Here is a 13,654-nt window from a genome sequence, read left to right as displayed (position 1 = left end):
AACGGCATTTATACAAAGCCAACAGCCAACATCATTCTAAATGAAGAGAGTCTGAAAACATTCCCCTTGAGAACAGGAGCTAGACAAGGATGCCGTTTAATCACCGCTTATTCAAAATTGTGCTGGAGGGCCTAGCCAGAGCACTTAGGCTAGACGAAGAAATAAAGGGCATCCAGATTGGTGAGGAAAAAGTAAAAGTATCTCTATTTGCAGACGACATGATCTTATACACAGAAAACGCTAAAGAATCCACAAGAAAACTACTGAAACTAATAGAAGAGTTCAGCAGAGTATCAGGATACAAGATAAACATGCAAAAATCAGTTGGATTCCTCTACACTGACAAAAAGAACATGGAGAAGGAAATTACCAAGTCAATACCATTTACAGTAGCGCCCAAGAAGATAAAATACTTAGGAATAAATCTTACCAGAGATGTAAAAGACCTTTACAAAGAAAACTACAAGATACTACCGCAAGAAACCAAAAGAGACCTACATAAGTGGAAAAACATACCTTGCTCATGGATACGAAGACTTAACATTCTAAAAATGCCTATTCTACCAAAAACGATCTATAGACACATTGCAACTCCAGTCCAAATTCCAAAGACATTTTTTAATGAGATGGAGAAACAAATCACCAACTTCATATGGAAGGGAAAGAGGCCCCTGGATAAGTGAAACATTACTAAAAAAGAAGAACAAAGTGGGAGGCCTCACTCCACCTGATTTTAGAACCTATTATACCACCACAGTAGTCAAAACAGCCTGGTACTGGTACAACAACAGATACATAGACCAATGGAACAGAATTAAGAATCCAGACATAACTCCATCCACATACGAGCATCTGATACTTGACGAAGGCCCAAAGTGAGTTAATGGGGAAAAGACAGTCTTTTTAACAAATGGTGCTGGCATAACTGGATATCCATCTGCAAAAAAATGAAACGACTCATACCTCACAGCACACACAAAAACTAACTCAAAATGGATCAAAGACCTACACATAAAATCTGAAACAATAAAGATCATGGAAGAAAAAATAGGGACAACGCTAGGAGCCCTAATGCATGGCATAAACAGTATGCAAAACATTACTAACAATGCAGAAGAGAAACCAGATAACTGGGAGCTCCTAAAACTTAAACACCTATGCTCATCCAAAGACTTCAGCAAAAGAGTAAAAGGTTACCTACAGACTGGGAAAAAATTCTTAGCTATGACATATCCGATTGGCGCCTGATCTCTAAAATCTACATGATACTGCAAAAACTCAACTACAAAAAGACAAATAACCCAATTAAAAAATGGGCAAAGGATATGAACAGACACTTCACTGAAGAAGACATTCAGGCAGCTAATAGATAGGTGAGGAAATGCTCACTATCATTAGTCATTAGAGAAATGCAAATCAAAACTACAGTGAGATTCCATTTCACTCCGACAAAAACCCAGAGGGAAAAAAAAAAACCTCCAACAAGGCTTGCATTAATCCAAAAAACATAAACGAATAAATGCTGGAGAGGTTGTGGAGAGACTGGAACACTTCTACACTGCTGGTGGGAATGTCAAATGGTACAACCACTTTGGAAAACGATTTGTTGCTTTCTTAAAAAGGTAGAAATAGAACTACCATACGATCCAGCAATCTCACTCCTTGGAATATATCCTAGAGAAATAAGAGCCTTTACACAAACAGATATATGCACACCCATGTTTAGTGCAGCACTGTTTACAATAGCAAAAAGATGGAAGCAACCTAGATGCCTATCAACGGATGAACGGATAAATATGTTCTGGTATATTCCCACGGTGGAATACTATGCATCGATAAAGAACAGTGAGGAATCTGTGAAACATTTCATAATATGGAGGAATCTAGAAGGCATTATGCTGAGTGAAATTTGTCAGTTGCAGAAGGACAAATATTGTATAAGACCACTATTATAAGAACTGTTTTAACTATTATAGTTTAAACAGAGATGAACATAGTCTTTGATGGTTATAAGAGAGGGGAGGGAGGGAGGGAGGGATGGAGGAAAGGGGTTTTTCACTAAATTAATAAAAAAAAAATTAATAGTGGTTAAGAATTATTTTAGGTGAAGGATAAGACAACACACAATACAGGAGAAGTCAGCACAACTGGACTAAACCAAAAAACGAAGAAGTTTCCTGAATAAACTGAATGCCTCGAAGGCCTGGGTAGCAGGGGCTGGGGTTTGGGAACCATGGTTTCAGGGGACATCTAAGTCAATCGGCATAATATAATCTATTAAGAAAACCTTCTGCATCCCACTTTGGAGAGTGGTTTCTGGGGTCTTAAGCGCTTGGAAACAGCCATCTAAGAAGCATCAATGGGTCTCAAACCACCTGGAGCAAAGAAGAATGAAGAACACCAAAGACACAAGGTAATTATGAGCCCAAGAGACAGAAAGAGCCACATAAATCAGAGACTACATCAGCCTAAGACCAGAAGAACTAGACGCTGCCTGGCTACAACTGATGACTGCCTGACAGGGAACACAACAGAAAACTCCTGAGGGAGCAGCACAGCAGTGGGATGCAGACCCCAAATTCCCATAAAAAGACCAGACTTAATGGCCTGACTGAGACTAGAAGGACCCTGGGGGCCATGGTCCCCAGATCTTCTGTTAGCCCAAGACTGGGACCATTCCCAAAGCCAACTCTTCAGACAGGGATTGGACTGGGCTGTGGGATAGAAAATGATACTGGTGAGGAGTGAGCTTCTAGGATCAAGTAGACACATGAGACTATGTTGGCATCTCCTGTCTGGAAGGGAGATGAGAGAATGGAGGGGGTCAGAAGCTAGCCGAATGGACATGAAAATAGAGAGTGGAGAGAAGGAGTGTGCTGTGTCATTAGGGGGAGAGCAATTAGGAGTATATAGCAAGGTGTATATAAATTTTTGTATGAGAGACTGACTTGATTTGTAAACTTTCACTTAAAGCACAATTAAATAAATAAATGAATGAATAAACTGTGGGAAAAAAGATTCATTCGTGTTGTATCATGTATTGGAAATTCATTTCTCCTTGTAGTTGTTGTTAGGTGCCATCCAGTCGGTTCCGACTCATAGCGACCCTATGCACAACAGAACAAAACGCTGCCCTGTTCTGAGCCATCCTTACGATCGTTGTTATGCTTGAGCTCATTGTTGCAGCCACGGTGTCAATCCACCTCGTTGAGGGTCTTCCTCTTTTCCACTGACCCTGTACTCTGCCAAGCTTGATGTCCTTCTCCAGGGACTGATCGTTCGTGACAACATGTCCAAAGTATATAAGATGCAGTCTCGCCATCCTTGCTTCTAAGGAGCATTCTGGCCGCACTTCTTCCAAGACAGATTTGTTCATTCTTTTGGCAGTCCATGGTATTTTCAATATTCTTTGCCAACACCACAATTCAAAGGCGTCAATTTTTCTTCGGTCTTCCTTATTCATTGTCCAGCTTTCACATGCATACGGTGCGATTGAAAATACCTTGGCTTGGGTCAGGCGCACCTTAGTCTTCAAGGTGACATCTTTGCTCTTCACCACTTTGAAGACGTCTTTTGCACCAGATTTGCCCGATGCAATGCGTCTTTTGATTTCTTGACTGCTGCTTCCATGGCTGTTGATTGTGGAAGCAAGTCAAATGAAATCCTTGACAACTTCAATCTTTTCTCCATTTACCATGATGTTGCTCATTGGTCCAGTTGTGAGGATTTTTGTTTTCTTTATGTCGAGGTGTAATCCATACTGAAGGCTGTGGTCTTTGATCTTCATTAGTAAGTGCTTCAAGTCCTCTTCACTTTCAGCAAGCAAGGTTCTGTCATCTGCATAATGCAGGTTGTGAATGAGTCTTTCTCCAATCCTGATGCCCCGCTCTTCTTCATATAGTCCAGCTTCTCGGATTATTTATTCAGCATCCAGATTATTAGGTATGGTGAAAGAATACAACCCTGATGCACACCTTTCCTGACTTTAAAACAATCAGTATCCCCTTGTTCTGCCCGAACAACTGCCTCTTGATCTATGTAAAGGTTCCTCATGAGCACAATTAAGTGCTCTGGAATTCCCATTCTTTGCAATGTTATCCATAGTTTGTTATGATCCACACAGTCGAATGCCTTCGCATAGTCAATAAAACACAGGTAAACATCCTTCTGGTAGTCTCTGCTTTCAGCCAGGATGCATCTGACATCAGCAATTACATCCCTGGTTCCAAGTCCTCTTCTGAAACCGGCCTGAATTTCTGGCAGTTCCCTGTTGATATACTGCTGCAGCTGTTTTTGAATGATCTTCAGGAAAATTTTCTATTTCTTCATCTTTGGCCTTAGTGGTTGGTGCATAAATTTGGTCTTCCTTGTAGGCGTATGAATATTATCCTATCACTGACAGCGTTGTACTTCAGAATAGATTTTGAAATGTTCTTTTTGACGATGAATGCAACACCTTTCCTCTTCAAGTTGTCATTCCCAGCATAGTAGACTATATGATTGTCCAATTCAAAATGGCCAATGCCAGTCCATTTCAGCTCAGTAATGCCTAGGATATCAATGTTTATGAGTTCCATTTCATTTTTGACGATTTCCAATTTTCCTAGATTCATACTTCGTACACTGCATGTTCCAATTATTAATGGATGTTTGCAGCTGTTTCTTCTCATTTTGAGTCGTGCCACATCAGCAAATGAAGGTCCTGAAAGCTTGACTCCATCCACGTCATTAAGGTCGACTCTACTTTGAGGAGGCAGCTCTTCCCCAGTCATCTTTTGAGTGCCTTCCAACCTGAGGGGCTCATCTTCCAGCACTATGTTGGACAATATTCCGCTGCTATTCATAAGGTTTTCACTGGCTAATGCTTTTCAGAAGTAGACTGCCGGGTCCTTCCTCCTAGTCTGTCTTAGCCTGGAAGCTCAGCTGAAACCTGTCCTCCATGGGTGACCCTGCAGGTATCTGAATACCGGTGGCATAGCTTCCAGCATCACAGCAACACGTAAGCCCCCACAGTAAGACAAACTGACAGGCATGTCCTCAAAGTGGTGCTGCATTCACTGTCAAAAAGAACATTTTAAGATCCATCCTGAGGTACAACGCTGTCAATAATATGATAATATTCACTTGCCTACAAGGAAGATCAGTTAATACGACTATTACTCAAATTTAGGCACCAACCATTAAGGCCGAAGATGAACAATTGAAGTTTTTTCCAGCCTCTGCAGTCTGGGAAACCCTGGTGGTGCAGTGGTTAAGTGTTATGGCTGCTAACCAAAAGGCCGGCAGTTCAGATCAACCAGGTGCTCCTTGGAACCCCTATGGGGCAGTTCTCCTACATCTTTAGGGTCACCATGAGTCGGAATTGACTCAATGGCAGTGGCAGTGGGTTCTGCAGTCTTAAATTGATCGAACATTCAACCAGGATGTATTGATAACTGCTGGTGATTGGAATGCGAATGTTAGAAACAAAGAAGAAGGTTCAGTAGTTGGAAAATATGGCCTTGGTGACAGAAACAATGAGGAAGATCTCACGATAGAATTTTGAAAGGCCAATGACTTCTTCATTGCAAATACATTTTTTCAACAACATAAATGACGACTATACACGTGGACCTCACCAGATATAATATGCAGGAATCAAATTGACGACACCTGTGGAAAGAGACAATGGAAAAGCTCAATATCATCAGTTAGAGTAAGGCTAGTGGCCGACGGTTCAAGCCGAAGTTGAAGAAAAATAGAACAAGTCCACGAGAGCGAAAGTACGACCTTGACTATACCCCACCTGAATGTAGAGACCATCTCAAGAATAGATTTGACACATGGAACACTAATGACCAAAGGCTAGAAGTGTTGTGGAATGACAACAAGGGCATCATACATGAAGAAAGCAAGACGTCATTAAAAAGACAGGAAAGAGGAAAAACCAAAATGGATGTCAGAAGACACTCTGAAACTTGCTCTTGAACATTGAGCAGTAAAAGCAAAAGGAAGAAATGATGAAGTAAAAGAGGTGAAGAGATTTCAAAGGACAGCTCAAGAAGACAAAGTGTTATAAAGACATGTGCAAAGACCTGGAGATAGAAAACCAAAGGGCAAGAACATACTTGGCATTTCTCCAGCTGAAATAACAAGAAAAAATTCAAGACTTGAGTTGCAATATTGAAAGATTCTATTGGGAAAGTATTAAAGGACACAGGAAGAATCCAAAGAAGATGGAAGGAATAGATAGAGTCACTACACCAAAAAGAATTGGTCAGGGGACCTCATAACACCAAGAGCAGGGCATGTCCTGTGTATCTGGGGTTCCTGTGCGGAGAAGCTCCTAATCCAGGGGAAGATTAACAAGGAGATTCCTTCAGATCCGAGAGAGAAAGAGAGAAAACCTTCCCCTGGAGCTGATGTCCTGAATTTGGCCCTTTAGCCTACTAAACTGTGAGAAAATAAATTTCTCTTTGTTAAAGCCATCCATTTGAGGTATTTCTCTTATAGCAGCACTAGATGACCATGACAGAATTTGGTAACAGGAGTGGGGTGCCTCCAGGCACTTATCAGTGTAGCTGCTGAACTTTAGAATACTTGCCCCAGCAAGGCAGATGCTGGCATGAGGCTGGAGGAGTTGAGAGGCCAAGAAACCAGGAAGCAGGAGCTGAAGAGACAAGGAACACAAGAAGCTGAGCTGCTTCAGTCTCAAAAGGTATGGCCTCGACCTCTGGGGGTTTCAGTGGGTGAAGAGATGGCCTCTGGTGTTTCTAAGTGTGGAGTCGCCACTCAGATGGACTAGGAGAATGGTGCTCCTAAAGCAGAGGGAGCAGAGTTGCCGACCCCGGGGGGAGGGGGTCTGGAAGGTGGTGCCGAAGCCCAGGGCTGAGAGGCCTCCACTCAGAATCCAGAGAGCATGGCCAATACCTAGAGTCTAGAGTGCAGGGCCATTGTGTGAATGGTCTCAGAGAACAGAGGATTATTTTCAAGCCTTAAGCACTAACGTAATGTGTTCTGCTGACTTCCTTGATGCCTGTTGTTATCACTACTTTCCATGCAATTTCTCCCATTTGTAATGGAAATATATATCTTGTGCCTGTTTTGCCATTGTACTTTGGAAGCAGATAACTTGTATTCTAGATTTCACAGATGAAGAGGAATTTTTGGATTTTGGACTTGGAGTTGATTTAAGACTTTTGCTATGATATGATGGGGTGAATGCGTCTTACATATAGCAAGGACATGAATTTTGGGGGGCCAAAGGTGGAATGCCATGGATTGAAATGTGTCCCCCCAAAATATGTGTCAAGTTGGTTAGGTCCTGATTCCCAGTATTGTGTGGTTGTCCTCCATTTTGTGATTGTAATTTTATATTAAGGAGGATTAGGGCGGGATTGTAACACCCTTACTAAGGTCACATCCCTGATCCTGTATAAAGGGAGTTTCCCTGAAGTGTGGCCTGAATTACCTTTTATCTCTTGAAAGATAAAAAGAAAGGGAAGCCAGCAGAGAGTGGGGACCTCATACCACAAAGAAAGAAGCACCGGGAGCAGAGCATGTCCTTCGGATCCCAGGTTCCTGTGCTAAGAAGCTCCTAGTCCAGGGGAAGATTGATCAGAAGGACCTTCCTCCAGGGCCGACAGAGACAGAAAGCCTTCCCCTAGAGGTGATGACCTACTAGACTGTTCTGCTGAGAAATCTTGCCCTTCCCTTTGTTGAAGTCTCCCAGAACATAGGGCTCCCTCCTATCCTAGTGCACTTGGACTTGGTGCTGACCAACTCGACTAAATGAAATCCAGCAGGTCCCCTGGAAATCTAGAACCTGGACACCATCGCTTCATTTCCTGGGGGAGAAAGCCACTGTTTTGGTGGAGAGAGCAGCAGTGCCTGGGATTAAGGCACTTGTTCAGGCAGTGAATGCTATCCTACGGCCCAGCCAGGACTCCCTGCTCCTAGCCTGCAGTGGCTGGGACTCTCCATTCAGGACATCACCAGAGTCTTGGGACAAATGCCCTGTACAATGAAATATCCCTGTGCTCGCTGAAGGCTCCCTAATGGCTGATGTCTCTGCTGGGGGGAAAAGGCCTGGAGGTTGGATACATCCTAACTGGGTGATGATGTTGAGTTTCTCCAACAGACAGGGATGATGCATTATCTTTGCTTTAAAATAAAACCATTTGCTATAAAAAAAAAAAAAAAGAATTGGTCAACTTTCAACTATTTCAAGAGGTGGCATAAGATCAGGAACCGATGGTACTAAATGAAGAAGTCCAAGCTGCACTGAAGGCATTGGCAAAAAACAAGGCTCCAGCAATTCATGGAATATCAATTGAGGTGTTTCAACAAATGGATGCAGTGCTGGAAGTGCTCACTCTTCTATGCCAAGAATCTTGGAAGACAGATATTTGGTCAACTGACTGGAAGAGTTCCAGATTTATGCCTATTCCCAAGGAAGGTGATCCAACAAAATGCAGAAATTATCAAACAATATCATGAATATCACACACAAGTAAAATTTTCCTGAAGATCATTCAAAAGCAGCTGAAGCAATATATGGAGAGAGAACTACCAGAAATTCAAGCTAGACTCAGAAGAGGACATGGAACCAGGGTTATCATTGCTGATGTCATATGGATACTGGCTGAAAACAGAGATGTTTACCTCTGTGTTATTGGCTATGCAAAGGCATTCGACTGTGTGGGCCATAACAAATTATGGATAACATTGAGAGGAGTGGAAATTCCAGAACACTTAATTGTTCCCATGAAGAACCTGTGCACAGATCAATAGGCAGTCATTCGAACAGAACAAGGGGATAATGTGTGGTTTTAAGTCAGGAAAGGTATGTATTACGGTTGTATCATTTCACCATACCTATTCAATCCGTATGCTGAGCAAATAATCCAAGAAGCTGGACTATATAAAGAGGAACGTGGCATCAGGATTAGAGGAAGACTCATTAACAACCTACTTTAGGCAGATGACACAACCTTGCTTGCTGAAAGCGAAGGGAACTTGAAGCACTTACTGATGAAGATCAAAGACCACAGCTTTCAGCATAGGCTACACCTCAACATAAATAAAACAAAAATTCTCACTACTGCGCCAATAACCAACATCATGATAAACGGAGAAAAGATTGAATTGTGAAGAATTTCATTTTACTTGGATCTACAACCAACACCCATGGAAGCAGCAGTCAAGAAATCAAAAAACACATTGCACTGGGCAAATCTGATGCAAGAGACGTCTTTAAAGTGTTGAAAAGCAAAGATGTCACCTTGAAGACTATGGTGTGCCTGACCCAAGCCATGGTGTTTTCAACCACGTCATATGCATGTGAAAGTTGGACGGACAATGAATAAGGACAACCATAGAAGAATTGATACTTTTTAATTATTATTTTAGCAAAGAATATTGATTATACCATGGACTGCCAAAAGAAAGAGCAAATCTGTCTTGGAAGAAGTACAACCAGAATATTCCTTGGAAGCTAAGATGGGGAGAAGACATCTCACTTACTTTGGACATGTTATCAGGAGCGATCAGTCCCTGGAAAAGGATATCATGCTTCATAAAGTAGAGGATTAGCAAAAAAAAAAAAAAAAAGAAGACCCTCAATGAAATGGATTGATACTGTGGCTGCAACAATGGGCTCAAGCATAACAATGATTGTGAGGATGGTGCAGGACAGGGCAGTGTGTCATTCTGTTGTACATAGGGTCACTACGAGTTGGAACTGACTCGAGTGCACCTAACAACAACAACAACGACTAACAACAACAACAACGACTAAGGATAGTGAGCATCTTTTCATGTGGTTATTGGACATTTGTGTATCTTTCTTGGGAGAAATGCCTATTCAAGTCCTTTACCCATGTTTTATTTGAGTCACGTCTTAGTTATCTAGTGTTGCTATAATGGGAATACCACACGTGGATGGGTTTTACCAAAAGTAATTTATTATCTTACAGTCTGGGAGGCTAGAAGTCTGAATTCAGGGCATCAGCTCCTAGGAAAGTCTTTCTCTCTCTGTTGGCTCTGGAAGAAGGTCCTTGTCATCAGTCTTCCCCAGATCTAGCAGCTTCTCAGTGCAGGGGCTCCAGGTTCAAAGCAAATGCTCCTGGCTCTTCTGCTTGGTGGTAATGAAGTCCTCCAGTCTCTCTGCTCACTTCTCCCTGTTATATATCAAAACAGATTCACTCAAAATACAATCTAATCTTGTAGGTTGAGTCCTACCTCATTAACATAACTGCCCCTAATCCTGCCACATTAACATCATTTAAAAAAAAAAAAAAAACATTGCCATTGAGTAGATTTCAACTCATACCAACCCTATAGGACAGAGTAGAACTGCCCCATATGGTTTCCAAGGAGCAACTAGGGCATTAGAACTGCTGACCTTTTGATTAGCAGCCGTAGCTCTTAAGCAATTATGCCACCAGGGTTTGCAATTAACATCGTAGAGGTCGGATTTACAACACATATGAAGATCACACAGATGACAAAATGGTGGACAATCACACAATACTGGGAACCACGGCCTAGCCAAGTTGACACACATTTTGGGGGGACACAATTGAATCCATAACAGGTTGCTCTTTTTTTTTTTTTTTTTTTTTTTGTGATAGGAGTTCTTTATATTTTGGATATGAAATCCATATCAGATATAAGGGTTCCCTTTTTTTCTTCCATTCTGTAGGTTTATTTTCACTTTCTTGAAAATCCTTTGATGTACAAAAAAACATAAAAAATTTCACTTGATGAAGTCCAGTCCATTTTTGGTTGTTATTGATGATTTTGGTTTCATATCTAAAAACTCATTGTCAAAAACAAAGTTTTGAAGTTTTAACCCTATTTTTTCTAATAGTTTTATTTCTTTTGGGAGAAATGTCTATTTAAATTCTTTATCCATTTTGAGTTAATTTTCATATATGGTGTGTGGTATGGGTCCAGCTTCATTCTTTGGCATATGGGATCCAGTTGTCCCAGCACCATTTATTGAAGAGGCTATTCATTCCCCTTTGGATGGACTTAGCACCCTTGTCAGAAATCAACTGGCTATAGATGTATGGGTTTACTTCTGAACTCCCAACTCTATTCCGCTGGTCTTTATATCTATCCTATACCAGCAGACTTACTTTTAAGACAGTTCGTATTAAAACGTCCAGGTTTCTTACAAAAATAGCAGACCCCAGGAACACCAGACCCAGGAACCCCGGACCTGTTCCTAAATTGAGGTTTAGATCTCTGATGGCATCCAGGAGATTGTAATTGAAAAGACATACATTTATTTTGTCGAGCCTTTGTTTTCAGCTCAGTTTCTGTTCTAAGGTTTGGATATAGGCTAAGGTGGTTAATTGGGAAGTTTTCGCATTCTCTCAGTTTAACTGATGTCATTTAACTAAGTCAGCTAACTAAACCCTTTTTTGTAAAGGACTACACCTTAAGTTAGCTGTAGTTCTCCTACAAAAATGGTGTTAAAAGCTACCCTGGTTTCCTCTTCTTCTAGGTTCAACCCTGATTTCTCCATAAAAAGTCTAGTCAAGCAATGCTGTGGTGATAAACATTCTCACCCTGTTCTTGCTTGCAAGCTTGAGCACTAGCTCAATCTTTTGGGAAAAATCTTTGTAAAACATTCAGTTAAATTTGTTAGAATAGATTTAGTCTGAGTTACCAAATCTGTACTTGAGACATTTGGTTGGATGGACAATGATTTCTCAGGTTCTTTCCAGTTAGCTTCTTCCTACCACCTTTGAGCACCCCCAGGTCCTAGCAACATGTGTAGCAAGTTATATGGATCACCTGGACCAGACTCATAAGTTTCTGCCAGAATTTAAAATTCTTCCTTAAATTTCTGAGGATCTTCACACAGGCTGGGGAACTCTACCAATTGTGTGAAGTTTGGCCTTAGATCAGGGGGCAACAGTAACCTCAGGCTGTCCACCTCCAGTTTTGGGGTATTTCACCTTAAAAGGCATCTCAGCTATGGGGCTAGTTTCACCTGGAGGTTTGGTCCTTTCCTCTTGAACCCCTTCCTCTTTTCCATGATAAGGAAGTTCTGCTGAGGCAGTATCAGAGGGGGGAGGCAGAGAAGGGTCTGTAGGAGTAGCTGCCAGAGGGTGGGATGCATAGGGCTAGTAGGAGGAGGAGTTTCAACTGACAAAGGAAGAGACACAACACTGTGATTTTGGGATTCCTTGATCAGTTCTGCTTGTTTGGATACAACATTTCATATTGAAGGAAATTTGCTGTCATTTTGCCATTTGGAAGCTTCCAAAAAAAAAAAAAAAATTAAAATAGGCCTCCCGTTAGATCTGATTAATCTGGGAGCCTTTATTCTTTAATTTGCTGCACAGAAAAGTTAACTTAGTGAGTTCAGAACTGCCATAACATAGACATTGATCAGTACTATTTTCCTTGATAAGTGCAGGCCGTCTTTGAGGGTACTGAACTGAATTGGCGCCATAATTACGGACCATATATCAAGCAGGAGTCCCAGAAGGGAATGCCTTAAGGTCCTTAGAAGCGCTGTTCCCTATTTTAGGAAGCACTACCAAGTACCAACCAGGTGACCTAAGACAAAATGGAGCCTTAGAAAAACAAAAGGAAAAAAGGTTCCTGCGAAAAATGATAATTTTCGTCCACTAGATGGCAGACTCGTCACGCTCCAAAATGTTCAAACTGTGACTGGAATCCGGAAACAAAAGACAGAAAGTTCAAAGGACACACTGAAAATGTAACCCTTTCAGGGTTTGGCGAAAACCTATCAGGGGCTTTGCCCTGCGCTCTTCCAGATCCAAGACCCCAAAACACCACAGCAAACCGCTGTTCAAAGTATAATTAAAAAAAAAAATTAGCCAAGAGAAAAGAAAGAAAGATGAGCGGGACCACCCTTCACAAGATGAAGCCACTAGATGGCACTCTGGGAACGCAATTGGAAACCCAACGTTCCAACAGGCTTCCGAGGACAGTAAAGGTGGAACGCGAAGTCCAACAAGCTTACAGGCTGATTCCACCGCGAAGGAGAAAGAGAAAAACCGGGAGCAGAGAAATGACTTCGGTTAATCTCCACAAAAGCTGCACCGAAATAGTTCGGGGCTAGATTCTCAACAGAGCCACGGGGAAATGCACAGTTTGCTTTTCGGGAGCACTTTTTTTTTTTTTACCCCCAGACAGCCAGAAGGGTCCGAAAAAGCTGCAGGGAGGGGCACACAAAGGGGCCCTTGGTGCCAGAGTCCCGTGTTTCAGGTCTTCGGGTCTCCGGGGGAAGGGTAACTCCAAAAACCCTGCCGATTAACTACGCCAAAATGTTGGAGAGAAAAGGCTTTCCAGCTCCCTTAAGATAAAATCGAAAGGGATTTATTGCAGCCAAGACGTGGCAGTGGGAGATCGCAAGGTCTCAGGCTGAGGTTCCGGAATCTCAGGGGAAGAATTAAGACACCTAAATAGTTTTACCTGAAATGGGGCTGATTGGACGCCTTGGTGTTAGGGGTCAAGTGGGTAACTGAATGGACAAAAACAAGGTAGGTGTGGTTAACATAATAGACAGTGGAGCCAAAGCAGTAATGAGAATGAATATTCTCACTGATACGGACTTATGGCACTGGCTAGTCATGGTGTCCTTAAGAGTGAAATGGAAGTCTACCAAGTGTTTACTTGATCTGTACAA

This window comes from Loxodonta africana, chromosome 11 (genome assembly GCF_030014295.1).
Source record: "Loxodonta africana isolate mLoxAfr1 chromosome 11, mLoxAfr1.hap2, whole genome shotgun sequence".
Taxonomy (NCBI): Eukaryota; Metazoa; Chordata; class Mammalia; order Proboscidea; family Elephantidae; genus Loxodonta; species Loxodonta africana.
The sequence above is the reverse complement of the archived record's forward strand: the minus strand, read 5'-3'. Positions refer to the sequence as shown.